General features: G+C 38.9%; 2 long non-coding RNA genes across 2 annotated transcripts in view; both read left to right on the top strand.

The window, feature by feature from the left end:
* The first annotated feature begins 286 nt into the window (after positions 1–286).
* LOC141551826 (uncharacterized) lies at positions 287–7,037 on the top strand. The gene is made up of 3 exons (XR_012484974.1): positions 287–356; positions 1,126–1,349; positions 6,885–7,037. It is a non-coding gene; the product is annotated as an uncharacterized LOC141551826 (long non-coding RNA).
* A 1,941-nt stretch (positions 7,038–8,978) lies between these two features.
* The window catches only part of LOC141551822 (uncharacterized), a 79,210-nt gene continuing 68,871 nt past the window's right edge, over positions 8,979–19,317 (top strand). Inside the window, exon 1 of the long non-coding RNA XR_012484973.1 lies at positions 8,979–9,250. This is a non-coding gene — a long non-coding RNA (uncharacterized LOC141551822). The remainder of the gene's footprint in view (positions 9,251–19,317) is intronic.

The following is a 19,317-nucleotide window of genomic DNA, read 5'->3' as shown; positions in this document are numbered from 1 at the left end:
GCATGACTACACATGGATAATCTGTATTGAATTGCTTGCTTTCTCAATGAGGGGAATTGGGAGGGTATAAAAGAGAGAATTTGGAACTAGAGTTTTAAAAATGAATTTTAAAAATTGTTGTTATATGTAATTGGAAAATAAAATACTAAGACTTCAATAAGATTAAAAAAAAAGAAAAAAATGGAGATATTAATATCAGCTACCTTCCAAGGCTGTCATGAGGATCAACTAAGATTAGACATTTAAAGGATTACATAAATGCAGTGTATTGTTATCTCCTTTCTGCAGGTTCCTGCCTAGTTGCAAGGTCGGTTGCTCCTCTGGGAATGAGACAAAAAGTTCGTTTCTGAAGCAGGGTGAGTTGGGTAAGGTTGGAGGGAGTCTGAGGCTCAGCACAGGGCTTGGAACTGACAAGATAAGGGTGTTCAACAACTCAGGAAGCATTTATTAAATACCTATGGCATGCCCTAGAGCTAGTGTGGTATAGTTGGCAGATTAGTCATGAGACCCAGAAAACCTGGGTTCAAATCTTTCACATGACGTATACTTCTGGTGTAATTATGGGTGAGTCACTGAAACCTTCAGCTTTCTATGACTATATAAATTATGGAGGAGCTGTTATTCAGTATCAGTGAAGAGTTTCCATACTTGGAGACTTAGTACCTAGTGATAGGAACTTGGATTCATAGAATCACAGAATTTGAAAGTTGAGGTTCTTTCTAGAACCCAAGAACCCCTCTAATCCATCTTATATATCAGAGGGATTTCCTTTTTAGTGTATAACACCCCCTGAATGAGTGGTCATCTAATCTTTATCAATCGACAAATCCTACTTCTGATGCTTATCATCTTTAAAATGTGGGGAGAAAGGAGGGGTTGGAATATGTACTCTCAGAGGTTTGGCCCTTTTTTGTGCCCAAACAAGACCAAAATGACATTGCTAATGTTAGGGCCAAGGCACACTGTGGCTGATCAATATGAGCTTGAAAGGCTCTCTCACAGGTTGGGCACAAATAGTCCATAAATGGTAAAATGTTATGAGTGTTATCTTTTTACTCGAGTGATTAAATTGGATTTAGTTGAGGTGAAGTTGCCCAAAGTTCTCTGCTTACTCTCACCTTCCAGAATCATGGAAGTTCAGTGACAAGAAAAAGGTCAAGTTGAATTAGTGATGGCCTGGAATGCAGTGGATGATCTTGATGTCTTTGATGTCTGACCAAGCTCTAAGTATTCCATAGTACCCGCTCCAGCCATCTTCAGGACCATTGGAACAAATGTTGTCATTTTCTAATTCTGCTGGGGGAAGACTTCACATGCTTGGGGTAGACACTCTCCCAACTCACTGACAGGTTTGAGACCTTCTCAGTTATCCTCAACCTATTTTAGCCCATCTGCCAGGATAGTTTTCCTGGGGCATGGCCATGGAGCCACAGGTGAGAAATGGGTGAATCAGGTGGACACCAGAGGTGGATAAGCAGCTCTGAAAAAGGCTTGCCAGCCCTCACACCAGAGGTGCTGATCTTCTCTGTACCCCCTTCTCCCTTCCACAGACCTTCTAGCTATAAAACAACGATCTATGAAGAAATTTACCTTTAAAACTCTATATTTTGATGTGTTGCCCACACTATGAAATCATGTCTGGGTCTTTGACACCCCTTCCCAACCCCAATGTGAAAGATATAATCCTAGATGTCATTGTTCAGAAATGTCCAACTCTTTGTGATCCCATTTGTGGTTTTCTTGTTAAAGATAATGGGCTAGTTTGCCATTTTCTTCTTCAGTACATTTTACAGATGAGGAAACTGAGGCAAACTGCATGAAGTGACTTGACTAGGGACACACAGCTAGTTAAGTATCTGAGATCAGGTCTTAACTGCAGGCCAAGCTCTATCCAGAGCACCAACAATCCTAGACACTGGTAATACAAAGACAAAAATGAGCTTGTCTTAGTCCTCATGGATAGGAACACTACATATATAATAGGGATTCAATACACAAGTACTACTCTGTAGTATAATAGCAATATGTATAGTAAATAGGAAATAATTTAGACAACATTAATAATTAAGAGATAAATCAAGACTTCATGTAGGATTTAGCACCTGAACTATTCTTTGAAGGAAAGGAGGGATTCTAAAGTTCTGGTGGAACTTCTTCCAGGCGTGGAGGATGGAGGAGTTTTGCAGAGCTAAAAGTAGGGGGTCATGTTAGCACTAGTTTCTTCTTTAGAATCAAATTGGGGGATTTTGTGCAACTGGATGTCAAGGCTTTTCACTTCATATCTATCTATACCCAGGAGAACAGGAAGCAGGTTACCTTGTGACCAGTACAAAATCTGGAGAGCTCTTTGGGAGAAACTCATGGAAATAGTTCCCAGAGGTCTTCTGGCTCTTTCCACCTGCATTGAAAAATAAACAGGAGCCTGGTTTCACCCCACATATTTTCCCTTGGATTTTTAATATGCATGAAATGTGCTTTTAGGGTTGGCTGTCTCTTTAATGAGACCCTTCTCTCTGGCCTGGGAGAAAATATATTTGCTCATTTATTTTTCCCGGAGAGAGAGGGTTCTGGGTGCTGCCTGCAGAAACCCGGGGGTGGGTAGAGCATCACATCGCAAAAAGACCCTGTGGTGAGTCTTTTTTCTATTTACCATAATAAAAAAATGACAGTAATTTGGGAGAGAAGTCATTTGAGAGAGAAAGATGTCTCTCTCTCAGCTAGTGAAAAAAAATAATTGTAGCCTATCCAGTCAGATTGCCAGGGGCCATTTGTCTGCTCTGTTTTGTCCCAGAAGGAAACAAAATGGGAGCTGATGTCTGTGATGGGGAGATGCTCTTATGTTGGACACAAATGTGAGAGTTTTCTTCAGACAAATGATAGCTTCCTTTTTTTTTTCCTTTTTCTGTGAGAATTGGGGTAGGGCAGATTAAAGGCACAGAGGAAATATGTATTAGATGAAGAGAGGAACTTCAGTGGTTCCTCATTTTGTTGTTTTCTTTATAACCCTCTATGGGGCGTTTTTGGCAGAGATACTGGAGTGGTTTACCATTTCCTTCTCCGACCCATTTTACAGATGAGGAAACTGAGGCAAATAGTGTGAAATGACTTATCTAGATAGTAACTCATGAAGATGAGTCTTTCTGATTTCAAGACCAGTGTTCTATTGTGCCACCCAGCTGCCCCCTTACCTGGGATTAAATACAAACTCACTTTTTGGCATTTAAATCTCTTGATAATCTAACCCCAAACTCTTAGTGATCCTGAAAGGCAATGTCTGGTGTAAACTCCTTTAAATCCACAGAACCAGACATAGAGCTATAATGGCCATAAAATGGGTGAAGCAACAGAGTCCTGCCTCAGTTCTAGCCAAGAGACTCCCTGTAATCTTCTCTGTCCAATTGTTTGACTCCCTTACCTTAGTAGCTCAGTAAAGCAGTTGCTGTGTCTGCCAATGGCTCCCAAGGTCTATTCCTGGTTTGCTGGGGCCTGGTGTGTGCTGATGTGACCTGGACTGGACTTTGCTCCACTCTTACTGTGATGCAATAGACTTTCCTTGCTGATCTTCTAAGTTTTCTTTGGCTTTTTAGCCCATCTTTTTGTGGGTTCCATTGCTTCAGTAATTGTTTTATGGCATTATTTAGGGGTGATTTTTTTTAACTCAAACTAGTAACTGTCTTTTTTCCCCCTTCCATCTTGGCTCTGTCTTCCCCCTCCCATCTGCTGCTTTATTAGTGTTTATACAATGTCAAGGGCAGCTAGGTAGTGAAGTGAATTAGACACCGAGCCTAGAACCAAGAAGACTCATCTTCCTGAGTTCAAATTTGGCCTCAGATACTCACTAGCTGTGTAACCCTAAGCAAGTCACTTAGCTCTCTTCCTCATCTGTAAAATGAACTGGAGAAGGGAATGGCAACTTTGCCAATAAACCCAAATGGAGTCACAAAAGGTCAGATGCCACTGAAAAACAGCTGAAATTCCAAGTCAAAAATCACTTCTAGCTTTAGTTCTGTCACTTCAGTGAGTTTGGTATAATATAAGGCTCTTATCCAGAAGGATAAATGATAAGAAGCATGTTAAGTCCAGTGGCTTCTAACCCTTCAAAAAATAATTCCCCAGCAAGAATCATTGCAGGCTATTGCAACCTAATATAAATATTTCCTGGTTAATTATCTTTTCTATACTAACATTCATTGTGTCAAGCTACTGATTAGCTTATGGAAGGAAAGAAGGAAAAAAGCATTTATTTGGTGCCTACTATGTGCCAGCCACTTTTGCTAAACACGTTATAAACATTGCCTTACTTAATCATCTCAATAATGTTAGGAGAAAAGTACTATTGTCATCCCCATTTTACAGTTCAGGAAAAGGAGGCAGACAGAGATTAAATGATTTGCCCAGTGTCACCCAGCTTGTGTGGCTGAGGCTAGATTTGAACTTAGGTCTCACTGTTCAAGGGGCATCTAGGGAGCACCATAGTGCTCAGAATGCTGGATCTGAAGTCAAGAAGACCCATCTTCCTGAGTTCAAATCTGGCTTCAACTATTTTGTGATATTGAGCAAGTCATTTAATCCTGTCTGCCTCAGTTTTCTCATGTATAAATGAGTTGGAGAAAGAAAAGGTAAAACACTCTATTATCTTTGCCAAGAAAACCCCAAATGGGGTCCTAAATGATCAGACGTGACTAAATATAAATGAGTTGGAGAAAGAAAAGGTAAAACACTCTATTATCTTTGCCAAGAAAACCCCAAATGGGGTCCTAAATGATCAGACGTGACTAAAATGACCAAACATGTAGAGAGCCACAGATAGTGGGGGAACTCTGGGTCAGGTATAAGACCCTTCAGCCCAGAGGGAACCTGCTGACAAGATCTGGTTCAGCTCCCCATCTCCCCTAAGGGCTCTTATACTTCCTGAGAAGTCAGGGGCAGTGACAACCTGTGTCGTGATTGAAGCAGAGTGATACCAAGTGGTAAAGAGTCACCTGCACACAATAGCAAGTTGTTTATGTGGTCTCACATGACAGTATATAGTTAGCACATATGCAGTGTTACTTTGGTTATATAAGGGCATTAGAGTATATATAAGGCTAAGAGAATTTGGAATAAATGGACTCCACATTTGACCATCCACATGAATCCCACCTCTTCGCTCTTCTAAGACCAGGGACTCGGGCTAGTACTGAGATTCTCCAGAGAGCTAGTCTGGGACACAACACAAATAACTTCCTATTCTAGATCCAGTATTTTGTATGACAAATAATATGTAATAAACATTCAGAATATATTCTTTGTTCTCATCTAAATCCTGATTGACACCTCCAGAGTTTCCATCTTTAATCTTTTCTTCCCACCTTTCCAGCCCCATGTCTCATTCCCAAGGGGCGTACCAAGTAGTCATCATAAAATACTCCAAACTAAACATCAGTGGGAGAAATGAACAGCAACAGAAGCAAAACAGTGGTGTTAGTGTTTTTGAATGCATTAATACAGAAGAGAGCTTGAAGAAAGTAAAAAAAAACCTTATTAATAAATAAGGTTGATCATTCAACTCCACAGTCCCCTGGGCTCATGTTTGCATACTTTTCAAAGGTGTATACTTGTTATCCATTCTGCATTCTGATTCTAGGAGATAAATAATAAGATTTATCATAGCTTATGCTTTTATTATACAATGCAGGCAGATTCTAGAAAGGATTATACTTGGCAGAGATCTGAATGGGGGAGACACAGAAGATGATTCAAGGGTGATTGTGATAAAAGGCCCCAGCAAGAAATCAAAGCCTTGTTTCTCCAGGACAGAATAGGGAAGATTCAACCTATTCTAATCTGGAATCAAATGGACCTCCTGGTTTATGCTTTTGGCACCCGGTCCACACTCATGACTCCGAATTCACTGCCTGCTCCAATTAGGCATGATGTGAATTAATGAATGAAAAATGATTAAATGCCTATTATGTCCTAAGCATATATATAGATATAGATATAGATATAGATATAGATATAGATATAGATATAGATAGATAGATAGATACCTAGGATCTGAATAACATAACATTTATATGCTTTTCTAAGTTTTGCAAAGCCTTTTTAAATATTAATTCATCTTATCCTCACAACAGCCCTGGGAGGTGGGGACTATTATTAATTCTATTTTACAGATAAGGAAACTGAGGTAGACAGTAGTTAAGTAACTTCCCTTGTCATATAACTAGTATTTCATGCTACTTTTGAACTCAGGTCTTTCTGACTCCAGGTCTAGTTCTCTATTCATTGCTGTTGTTGTTTGTTTGTCCTTTGTCCTTGAGGAGGACAATGATATTAGAAAGTGATGCTGTGACATCAAGTGAGTTGGATTTAAGTGAGGAAGGACTATGCATAGTCACCACCCTCACTATCTCCTCCAGAGCCATCTCGTTCCGATGGCAAAATATAGATCAGGATGACTAGAGATAGTGCTCCCTACCAATTAGATGAATACAGAGATCAGTATAAATGTAGTAGCTCTTTAGGTGTCTGGTTTACATATACCATTTAATTCCAGAAGGGGAAGAATTTCCAGCAAAGCCATAGCAAGACTAACATTATTATAAAAATCTCTATTGTATTAAATCCATGATTTACTGATTGTATGGGGTGCACTCTACTTGTGAGATTTCAGTCAGAGAATGATAGAATAGTATAGATAATGGGAGCAATATAGCCATAGCCAGGACTTTGGAAGGTGGTTGGATAGTTTATATTTGCATGCTTTAAAAATTCAGTGCTAGGTAATGATGCAGCTAATGCTTGAAGAGGGGATCTAGGATCCAAGATTTAGAATTGGAAAAGACTTTAAAGAACATCTGGTCCAATCCTTTTTTTGTTTGTTTTGTTTTGTTTTACAGATGAGAAAACTGAAGTTCCTAGAGATGGTCACTCATCAGACTTTCTGATCCCAAGCCCAGCTCTCACGTTGCCAATACAATATTATCCAAGAGCCCCAGAATGCCTGACATTCTCCTTTAATAATGGGAATTCTTCCTGGTCTTTGAGGAGGAGCAGAGGTAAAGCTGGGAATACCCCTGCACTTTCTATTGGGGAGTTTGTGGGACCTTAGAACTATACTGCTAAGCAGGTATGATTACCAGAGGGATAGAACATAGGTTCATCTGGGTCTCATTTGTCCTGATTTTTCCAATTGACCCTTTGGACTTTTCTTGGATACTTGGATCCGATAGTAGATATCTTCTATTGCTGAATGTCAAAGATAGTTGTTTCTCACTCCACTCCTGAGGATGGATATTCATATGTTTTTTGTTGTTAATGTTGTTCAGTCACTTCAGTCATCTCTGACTTTGTGACCCAATTTGAAGTTTTCTTGGCAGAGATACTAGATTTGCTTCTTCAGTTCATTTTATAAATGAGGAAACTGAGGAAAACCGTCACATTTGCCCAGAATCACACAGCTAGCATCTGAAATTGGATTTGAACTCAGATCTTTCTGACTCCAAGCCTGGCATTCTATACACTGTGCCACCTAACTGCCTATTCATATGAGGTTACTGTCAGTTATTGTAGCTGTAGTGTTAAAGCTTTCTTCCTTAATACTGTGTAAACCACCCTTTTTGGGTTACACTTCAAAGATCCTTAACACTTGTGATCAACTTTCTTTTCCAGAGTCTTGTGGTTTTTGTTCTTGTGTCCTTGAAGGCAAAACAGAACACTCAGTTTTTAAAATGGAGTTTTTAGAAGATCTAAATGAATTTATGATCAAATCAACTGTCAACAAACTTGCATAGTATGATTATCCTTTCTATCTGAAGGAGAGAGGATCAGATACCCCTTTGTTTCTGACTAAACTCCTAAGGTTCTTAAATCTTTCCATAGATTTGAAAACTTGCTAGATAGGCCCTGCAGACAGGTTAACATTCACCTAAGGTTTTTGTTCAGGACTTCAGTGAATTTATGAGATAGATAAGTAGTTAAGAATAGGGGGCTACAAAAGCTAACATTTCATAACATGATTCCTCAGACCCATGTCTGCTTTTAGTCCTGGTCTATTCTCCAAAAAGAGGAGGAAGGCAAAATCTATGATTGCAGGTTGTTTTTTTTTTTGGTCAGAACAAATAGGTGGCTCTCTCCACAATTATCCAAGTAAACCAATTCATTTCATGACTAATACCCATTTTCTGTGAGATGCTGAGGGGGCACTTTCATACCCTTGCCTAAGAAGATATGATCAAAAGTAACAAAGTCTCTGTACTCTGTAAATTCATCAAATTAATCAGGAGATACATTCCTTATCAGTCCCTTAGATGCCTTTTAAATTTATCATGTAGACAAAGCTCCGTTTGTCCCTGACTAGATAAGGTTCTTTTAATAACAGGGAATGCTGAATGCTATGAATCTGATGAGGAGGTTACAAAAAACCGAGTATTAAGGTTGCTCAGAGGAAGGAAAATTCATTGTGCATTTTTGGGAGAAGGTGAGACTTGAGCTGGTTATGGAAGAAAAGAACAAGGAGTAGGGCATTTGAATGGGAAAGTCCCTAATAGCTTCTATTTCTACACCCTCTTCCAGCAAAAGGGTTGGAAGGAGAAGCAAACTTTTACCAGCCTTTGAGAATTGATTACTAAATCTTATTTTAAAAAGTCAGCATTTATATTTTGGAAATTGGCAAACATCAATCAAGATTTCATTCATTGTTTTGTTGACTGTTTAGGCTTAAAATGTGATAGAGAAATATTAATGATGCAGATTATGTTAGGTTCTTGCTAAGTGCTAATGAGATAATGAGATATTAGGTTCTTACTAAGTGCTAAGTCTGTACTTGCCAATTCTCTAGTTCCGGTCTTTACTGGGAGTTTTTACTTGTGAATTCCTGGGGAAGAGCTTGCGTGCTTAGGAGGAGCAAGTTCATTGGTTGAAGTGGTTCTTCCCAGAAGCCCTTGCATTATCTCACGCCCATTCTCTGGGAGGAAAAAAGAGGGCAGCTCTGGAGGAAAGAGGGAGTTTTGTCTGGACGAGACTTGAGGCTGCTCTCTGCAGGAAGGGAAGTCGGCTCTCTACAGGAAGAAGAATCTGTCCGAGAGATTTGAGTTGACACAGCAGATCTCCTCCCAGAGAGCGATCGGCAGCTTCTGGAGACAACAGCACATTACATATTGGCGTCCACAATGTGGGGCAAGGACTTTTGCTTATCCTGACAAGGATTTATTCTGAGCCCTTCAGAGGAGCTAGACTGGACCATCACAATTGATTAAACTTCACAGTATGTAATATATGTAACAGTATATAATTAAATAATATGTTGTTTTTTTTGGAGAACCAATTGCTAAGCATTTGCCAGCATACTAATGCCTTTTTATATATACACATACGTATATATAATATAGCATATTCTATATATAGAATATATATATATATATCTATACACAAAAAGGAATATAAGACATTTGGATTTAAAGAAGAAGGGAAAAGGAAGAGTATTTCTATAAGTAAATATGCAGTGACAAGAATATTTAAGCCTGAGGGACAATTATAGAGAATAGCAGGACAGGAATGGAAAAGGTGCAGGGACGAATCAAAGAAGGTAAGACTGGAAAAAAATGGAGAGCTGTAAAAACATGGAATATTGTGTTTATTCAAAGCAGATAGTAATTGTTGCCTTCTGTCTGAAAAATCTCATTATCCCTCATTTCATCTGAGCATTCATAAGCTGTAAGGCTACCATTTCGTAGGTTTTTCTGCTTAGATGTGTATTTCACCGTTGGACCAGAAGGCCATATCCCTCAAAAGCTTGGATACAGCTCATCTGTGCTCATGTTCACACAAGATGGTTTCCTTTACCCCAGGCCCCTATCAGACCTTATATTTATACATATGTGTATATGTTGTGTTCCCTCTCCCCTTTATATCTTCTCCATGTTCCTGGTAGAAAGCTCCTTCAGTATGGGGACTTTTTTTTTTTTTCATCCTAAACATCTAGTACAGTTTCTTGCACAAGAACCGTCTCTTAATTTAACACTTCCTTGTTGAATAATTAAATGAATGAATGAATGCAGATTCTCCAGGAAATCCTCAACCATTTCTAAACTTGTCAGCCTCAAAAAAAATGATGCTTGTGTGAGTATGTTTGTAAACATGCATTCCATAAGTGGTTTCCATTTACAGGGCACTTTATGGTTACAAAGCTCACAGAATGTCAGAATTGGAAAGGACTCTAGGGACCATCTAGTACAACTCAGAACCAATAACTCAGTTCAGCAATTGGCCAGCAGTGGGAAATTTACCTCCAATGAAGCATATAAAGCATAGCTGACCAGTAATTGTTTTCCTCTAAGGAAGAAGACAGCCAGACTATACTGGGGGGGGGGAAGCGCATCAGAGCCAAAGACTAATATTGGAGCAGGGGTGAAGCTAAAACAGTGACAAGCTGGTGAAGATGGAGATGGGACCTGGGTCTGGCTGGGAGAATGATTTGATTGTCTTATAAATTTATCAATAAACTCTATGGCTCCCTAGTACCTTCAGGATAAAACAAAATGTTCTCTTTGGCATTTAAAGCCGCTAACAATCTGCTCTTTCTAACCTTTTCAGCCTTCTTATACATTACTCCTTTCCCTACCCTCTCTGGATCAGCTCTAGTCTATGCACTTCTCACATGTAATACTCTCTGTCTCTCTGTCTCTGTCTTTGTCTCTGTCTCTGTCTCTCTCTTTCTGTCTCTCTATAAAAAAGAGAAAGTGACTTGGATTTGAACTCATGAAAATGAGTTGGGAAGACTGAGTTCAAATCTGCCTCAGACACTTACTTCGTTTTGAGACCCTGGGAAAGTCACTTAGATTTGAATTCATGAAGATGCTGGGAAGGCCTGAGACACCTATTTAGTTTTGCTAACCTGGGCAAGTCACTTCCTCCTACTTGCCTCAGTTTCCTCATCTGTCAAATGAGCCAGAGAAGGAAGCGGCAAACCAATCCAGCATCTTTGCCAAGCAAACTCTAAATGGAATCATGAAGTTAGATGTAATTGAAAAATGATTGAACAACAACTTCCTGACTCCAGGAAGAGACTCTATCCACTGTTCCACCCAGTTGTCCAAAGTTCCACCCAGTTGTCCAAAGCTTAGACTTATTATTATTTTTTAAATTTTATAATTATAAATTTTTTGGACAGTCTATATGCATGAGTAATTTTTTTTATAACATTATCCCTTGTATTCATTTTTTCAGATTTTCCCCTCCCTCCCTCCACTCCCTCCCCCCGATGACAGGCAATCCCATACATTTTACATGTGTTACAGTATAACCTAGATACAATATATGTGTGTAAATCCCATTTTCTTGTTGCACATTAAGTATTAGATTCCGAAGGTATAAGTAACCTGGGTAGACAGACAGTAGTGCTAACAATTTACATTCACTTCCCAGTGTTCCTTCTCTGGGTGTAGTTATTTCAAAGCTTAGACTTATTAAACTATATAACAGGCACTGCACTAAAAAGAAAGATATATATCAGTTACTGTTCTCAAGGAGTTCATGGATTAATGGGAGAGACAACATGCAAACAGCTATATACAAACAAGATATAGACAAGATAAATTGGAGATAATTGGTGTAATGAAGGTGTTGGAATCAAGGAAAATTGGGAAAAATTTCTTGTAGAAAGTGGGGATTTTTTTTGAGACTTGAAGGAAGACAGGGAGACCAAGAGGTAGAGATAAAGAAGGAGAGAATTCCAGAATGAAAAAAGTCTGCGAAAATGATGAGTGCTTTAGGCAAAGAATAGGTAGAAGACCACTGTCAAAGGGTCCTTGATGGGGGAGTAAAGTTTAAGAAGACTGTAAGGGAGCAGATTGTAAGAGATTTGATCCTGCAGGTGAGAAGGAGCCATTGGAGTTTATTGAAGAAGATGAGTGATGGACGTAATCAGACCAGTGTTTTAGGAAGATCACTTAGCTGAGTGAAAAGGGGATTGGAGTGTGGTGGGAGTTGAGGCAAGAGGAGCTGCTAGTAGCTATTGCAATATAGCAGTCATGAGGGGATGAGGATCTGTACTAGAAGGATGACCAAGGACAGAAGGAGATTTTTTTCCAGAAATGTTGCAGAGGTGAAACACCAGACCTTGGCAACAACTTGGTTATGGGGTGTGGGGGAAAAGGAGGTGAAAAAGTGAGGACTCTAGGATAACTCCTACCTAGATTGTGAGCCTGAGGAATCGGGAGGCTAATGTTGCCTTCTACAGTGATAAGAAGATAGGAACAGGGAAGAGTTTAGGGGAAAGATGATGATTCCTATTTTGGACATACTGAGTTTAAGGTGTCTATGGGACATTCAGTTGGCAGCGTCTAATAGACATGTGTAGATATTCTGTAACTGTTTCTAGTTGACAAACTAGATGAAGGGACAGTCTAGGTGATTCAGTAGGTAGAGGACCAGGCTTAGAGTCAGGAAGGTCCATCTTTATGAGTTCAAATCCAGTCTCAGACACTCACTAGTTGTGTGACCCTGAGCACATACTAAGTGTTTAATAAATATTGACTGACTGATCCATTACACAACAGCCCTTTTCAAGCATCCCAATAGACTTGTCATCAGTTAAGTGGCACAGTGAATAGAGTAATGGATTTGGAATTAGATCTGAGAGTTCAAATTCTGCTTTAGACATTGCTTTAGACATTTGCAAAATGAAGGTCATAATAACATAATAATGAAGGTCATAATACGGTTTTTTCAGGATCAAATTAGATAATATGAAGAGTGTTATGTAAAAACAAAGTATTGTTATTATAAGCTATCATATCTCATCTGAGTCTTTTTTTCTTCAAGGTAAATGTGCCCATTTCCTTCTGCTGTTCCTCTGAAGTCATGATTTACCTTGCTATCTCATTTAATCCTCAGAATAATTCTCTGTGAGTTTGGTACTATAGGATTTTGTTGTTTTACTTATTTTAAACTGGTTCTGTGATTTCATTATTAATAGGAATGAATATCAATAACTAGTGGGCCACTTAATAGTCTTAAAAAATCTTTGGAGGCACTGAGAGATTGTAATATGCCCAGAGTCACATATTACATATAAAAGGGAGGATTTAAACTCAGATTTTTTTTGTCTCCTAAATTATGATCGATTGATCAATCGATTGATTTTTGTATACCTGGTGTCATATAAAATTTTCTTGAGTGGGGGCAGCTAGTGGATAGAGCACCAGCCCTGAAGTCAGGAGGACCTGAGTTCAAATCTGATCTCAGAGACTTAATACTACTAGCTCTGTGATCCTGGGAAAGTCACTTAACCCCAATTGGAAAAAAGTTTAAGCAACCCTGCCTAACCAAACTCAGGGATCTTTGCATTAAAGCCTGGCTCTAGCCATTCCCCCAATCTTGAAAATACCTAAGCTGGCATTAGAAAATGTTCTGAGCCTCTAGGGTGAGAGAATGGCCATTTGGTTCATCAGCCAGCAACTCATGTGGAGTCGGAGCAGCAGGGGAGGAGGCAGATCATGCTATTGGTGAGTTTACTCTAGCCCCAAGACCAATTATGCTCTAGGGACAGAGAGCTGACTTATTAATGTTTCCAGCCTAGAGCAAAAATAGTCTCAAGGCAAATAGATGAGGAAATTTCTTGATTTAAAAAGAGTTTAAGAGTGCTGTGAATCACCCTCCAGATTCTAGGAGACACCAGTCCATCAGGAGAACAGCTGTCTCAATCAAGGAGGTGATTATTTTTATTTGGTTTAAAAACCAAATGTATCTTGTTTTCTTGGGGAGCCGTCTGCCTCTCCATTATTTGTGGAGTCATATTAGGAGATGCTGCCCTGAACCAATGTTCCCCTGGCAGTGTTCATCCCCTTCTAGGAAGCTTCTTGGGACTAAAAAAATATGAGACTTATTATTCAGAAGGAAAAGCTGAGGAATAAGAAGCTGGAGAATAGCCCAGGCTCTTAACATATCATTGTGTTTAGGAATGGATTTGATCAAGAATGATTTCATAAATCTCTCTTCTTTTCTCCTCTCCCTTTCTCTCTCTCTCCCTCCCTCATCCTCTCTTTTTCTCTCATACTCTCTCCCTGTCCCTTCTCTCTCACTTTATCTCTCTCCTCTTTCTTTCCCTTCCCTTTCTTCTCTTCTGTCCTTTATTCTTCTCTCCTTTCTGTCTCTGTCTCTATTTTTCTCTTTTTCTCTCCCTCTTCCCAAGGAGGAATATGGTTTCTTTCTCTCTGGGAATGAGCTACATTGCATTTGGAGCCAGGAAATTTGCTTTCAAATTCTGTTTTTATACCTTGTTCCTGTGTGACCTTAGACAAGTCACATTACCTCTCTGGAGCCTAGTTTAACCATGACTAAACACACTCAGTAATCTGTAGGGTTCCTTTTAGCTTCAAAGTTCCAATCCTGTGACCTCTTCAGAAGACCCTTCTAGATGTCCTAAAAGCACCTCAAGCTCAATTTCTACAGAATCCTTTTATTTTTCCTACAAAGTTTTATTCTGCTTCTGACTTTCTGACTTCACACTTTTTCATCCCTAATTTTTCCCATTGGGAAACTTGTTTGAAAGTCCAGCCATTCTATGCTTGTACTGGTGGTGGAGTCTTCTGAGATCATGTTGGTTTGATCAGCCACAGTCAACCACCATATGTGGTGAAGTCATTTAGGTTCTCTTTGAGAATGAAGGAAAACAATCAACTCTAGTTAGCAAGTCCCACGACTTCATTTGGACAACAGTGAAACAAGAAAAGACCTGTGGTGTAACTTGTGATTCATAGGAATTGGTTAGAGTTGAGGTGACCTAGAGACAGGAGGGATATTAACCTCCTATAGCATAGGATCTTAGTTTCAGACATAGGAGGGATCTTGGAGATTATTTAGTTGAATCTCTTAATTTTATGGCTGATTGTTGACTGACTAATAAGAATAAATATAAAATCTTGCACTTGGGTCCAAGAAATAACCTTATAAATAAAGATAGGGAAACATGACTGGATAATTTAGACTAAAAAAAGATAATGAACTGAAATCTCCATGTGTCAACAATATATACAAGAAAGGTAATACAAGTTTAGTCTGCATTAAAAGATGTCTGTTTTCTAAGAACATGTGGGTGATAATCATATAGTATTCTGCCTGGTCAGACTGTATTTATAGTATTGTGTTCTGTTCCTGGAAGTATAGTTTAAGGGAGGCATAAATCAACTGGTAATCCTTGAAAGGAAGGCAATAGAATGGTGAAGGGCTTGAAACTATGTCACATAAGAACCCATGAAAGAAACTAGAAGAGTTTAATTTTTAGGGGAGACAATTTAAAGGAAAACTGATGGAATTCTTCAAGTATATGAAGAACTATTTCCTGGAAAAAGGATTCAATTATGATGATTTTTGATATTTTATTTGGAACTTACCAAACACTAAATAAAATGATCTTCTAAGGGATCAGACTTGTACTTCTTGGCTCCAAAGGCCCCAACTGGTTAAGGAATGGGTAGAAAAGGCACAGAGGCAAATTTAGAGTTGATGTAACTGCTTAACTTGTTAGAACTATCCCTTATAAGACATCTGCAATCAGTGAGTGGATGCCACAGCTTGGTTATGTTATAATGGGAATTCTTCTTAGTTGTGGGTTGAATTATTTGGCTGCTGAGGTCCCTTCTAATTCTGGAATGCTGTGTTTCTGAAGTCTTTGGAACTGATTGCTTATTTTATGTCTTATACTTTATTTTCCTTGTTTTAATAAAAACTTCACTATGATACAGTGAAGAGTCTTTTTGCTAGTTAGAATTTGTACAGTATGGCATTATTCTTTTCCAGGTTGTCTGAATGGGGGCTATGAGACTTAAGAATGAAAAAAATATTTCCAAGTGTTCCTGGATTTTTATGTCGAGTTCCTAAAACATGGGACTCAAATGACACCTCTTTCATGAATACCTCTTTGATTTCTAAGATTAACAATAATCTTTTCTCCAAGTTTTGGATTTTTTTTAATACTTAAGTACATTTTCATGTAATATTGTGTAATATATGTACCATTATATTTGTATTATTCCCTTGGATTATGAGGTTTATTGAGATAGAGGCTATGTCTTAATCCTGGACCTGTATACAACTAATAGATATTTAATAAATATTTATTAAGATTAAATTGGATGTAAATCAGTTAGAGGTATCCACCGGTGAATCAGTTGTTGTTAAAGGAATGAGTATACCATTTCTAAATTGTGTAAATAGGGCTATATAACAAGGTTGTTTCTGGCAGTCACAAGCCACTGTAAAATGATTTGTAGCTGATTTGAGTTAAATTCAGGGCTTGTCCCAGAGGTTCATTGTACTCCTAAGTCAACTCAACCTGGGAGTTGTGGAGGAGGTGGTTCTGGGGGGAAATATGGTATCTGCATATGACTTATTTGTGTGTCCATGTGAGTGTGTATACTTGGGTTTGGGCACCTATGTGAGTCTATGGTAGAGAAGGATCTAGTCACACTGACATGTGTGTATGTCTGTGGGAGTGTGTAAATGTCATCAGCAAGATATGATTGGGATCCTTTTGTATATATGAATGTGTGTGACTGTGTTTGTGGATCTGTAGCAGAACATGGTATGGACTTGCTGTGTGTGTGTGTGTGTGTGTGTGTGTGTGTGTGTGTGTGTGTGTGCGCATGTGTGTGTGCGCATGCGCGCAAACATGTGGACTGAGCACAGCTTGGATGCCCTAGCAAAGGACTTCAGGGAAATAGTTTTGCAAATGAGCTATTTGAATTATGGGACCTCTCTTTTCAATGCTAAACATCTGAAATGTTCTGGAAGCTTGGATGCAGCAAAAAGGGGGAGAAAAGAAAGCAAAACTTGGGCATTTTCTGAGGAGCCCATGATTCATCTCCCCAGTGGGAACATCCATGCAGATGTTGTGACATCTGCACATTGCAGAATTATGCAAATAAAAGCAAACTTTAGCTTTTAAAAAGCAAATATTGTTGCCTCAGCCCTTACCCTCTTCTCTTTTTCTCTGTCCTTTCCCTGAACCCTCCCTTCTGTAGTCGTCAAGGTGAAGCGTGGGGATAAGACTTAGTGAAGATAATGGACCTTGGAGTTAGGTAATCTAGAGATTATGAATATTTGGACATAAATGAAAAGCCTGAATGAAAACAAAATCTCATTGTAGATTGATGATACAAAGTCTGAATGAATGGAATTTTATATTGACCACCTCCCTTCACAAATTGGTAATCAGTAAACTCTGTTAAAAATACAGTTTCCTAAAAAATCTAGTGATCACATGTTTTTTCATAAGTTTTTAGAAAACCAACTGCTCAGTCTTTAGATGTATACCTTTTGTTTGCATGAATTCCCAAGTGGATTGACTTTGTGGTTGGGTAATTCTCTGAGCTGGACCTTGTCCTTTCCCTATGGCTTTCCACTCTTCTGTCACATGTAAAGGGCTGAAACTCAACCATAAACATTTATTAAACACCGACGGTGCTGCTGCTGTTGCTGCTGTTGTGTCTAACTCTTCACAACCCCATTTGGGCTTTTCTTGGCAGAGAGACTGGAGTGGTTTGCCATTTCCTTCTCCAGCTCATTTTACAGATGAGTAAACTGAGGGTAAATAGGTTAAGTGACTTGCTCACAGTCACACAATAATAAGGTTCTGAGATCACATTTGAACTCAAGGCACTCTATCCACTGCTCCATTTAGCTATTAAGAGCTGGAGGAATATTAAAACAGAATACATAATCTGCCCTCAAAGAGCTCATGATGTTTAGCCTAATCCTGCTACATAGTAGCCATTAATAAATATTTATTGAATGGGTGAAAGAATGAATCTAATAGAAAGACAAGATGTAAATAAATACATGTAAAATAAACTATATACAGTATAAATAAAGAATAATTAAGAGGGAAAGTACTAGAGTTTAGGCTTCCTATAGGGATGTGAGCAGGACAGGTGAGGAAAGAGAGAGGAGGATAAGGAAATAGGTCTAAGAGAAAAGCAGAGGGACTTAGGGAGCGTGACATCAATGTGTCAAATTCAGGCACTATGGAAGGCTGTAGGCTCGGAGCCTGCCTTGGCTTCTGCTAAGAGAGTTCTTTTATAATCATTAGAGTTTCATTGAGAATTTTCTATTCTGGTGCTTTTGGCCCCTCTGGAGCCTGAAGATTCCCTTTCTCAGCTCCCCCTGACCCACAGGGTCATGGTACTACTAAATCAATGTAGTCCTGGGAATTGGTCAGCCCTTGAGTAGTAGTTCTGACAACTGGTGGCTTAGGTAGAGAGAAAACCTAGTTAAATCTGTATGAGACAAAGACCACTGGCTCAAACGAATCAGGGAGATTTCTCTAGGTAAAAACAGAAAGGAATTTTATTACAATCTAGTGAGAAAGGGCATCTCCCTCCCAACAAACAGTCAGGCAAGGAGAGGTAAGGCACAGTAAACAGAGGATTATATTTGGGAAAGGACAGACACTCCCATAGGCTGGACCTTCGCCCTGATTAGTCAGGACAAATACCTCACATTCTAAGTCACAAATGAAGAAAAACTTCTAACCAAACCACATCTTTAGGATTACTAAATTACTGTTATCTGGGAGTTTTTTTTTCCATTTCATTTTTTTATTAAAGCTTTTTATTTACAAAACATATGCATGGGTAATTTTTCAGCATTGACAATTGCAAAACCTTCTGTTCTAAAATTTCCCCTCCTTCCCTCCACCCCCTCCCCTAGATGTCAGGTAGTCCCATACATGTTAAATATGTTAAAATATATGTTAAATCCAATTTTATATGGGAGTTTTCATGCCTTAATTTATTCTCACAAAGAAAAGGTCTATATATGCTCCCATTCTTTGTAAACCACATGATCTCTGGAGAAAGAAACTTGGGCCTGGGGCACAGCTGACCTTCACTCAATTTTTAGAACACTGTCACCATCTTGTGAATTAGCTTTCACAGTTCACTTCATTCAATTCTAGAATCAAAGATTTGGAGCTACAAGAAACCAATCACTCTTCCTCCTTCTCCTCACATTTCACCGAAGGGGAAGCTAGACATAAAATTATTTTCCAAAGTCCATAGGCATTGACAACATCAGGATTTGAATCCAGCACCTCTAATTTCAACTGTTCTTTCTATTGCACTGTTTAATTGCTATAAGATTCTGTAGCTTCCCTTTTTCTAACCTAACATTAACTTTAGGTCTCTTTTATGCATTCATATTACATGCTGTCTTGTCCTGAGAGTTCTTTAAAGGCAGAAATTATGTCTTATTCTTCATTGCAGTCACATGGCAGCCAGCAAAAGAACTGTTATGTGGTAGAAGTTTAATGGGATCTTAAAAAAGATCACAGGA

The sequence above is a fragment of the Sminthopsis crassicaudata genome, chromosome 1 (genome assembly GCF_048593235.1).
Source record: "Sminthopsis crassicaudata isolate SCR6 chromosome 1, ASM4859323v1, whole genome shotgun sequence".
Classification (NCBI taxonomy): domain Eukaryota; kingdom Metazoa; phylum Chordata; class Mammalia; order Dasyuromorphia; family Dasyuridae; genus Sminthopsis; species Sminthopsis crassicaudata.
The sequence above is the reverse complement of the archived record's forward strand: the minus strand, read 5'-3'. Positions and strand labels throughout refer to the sequence as shown.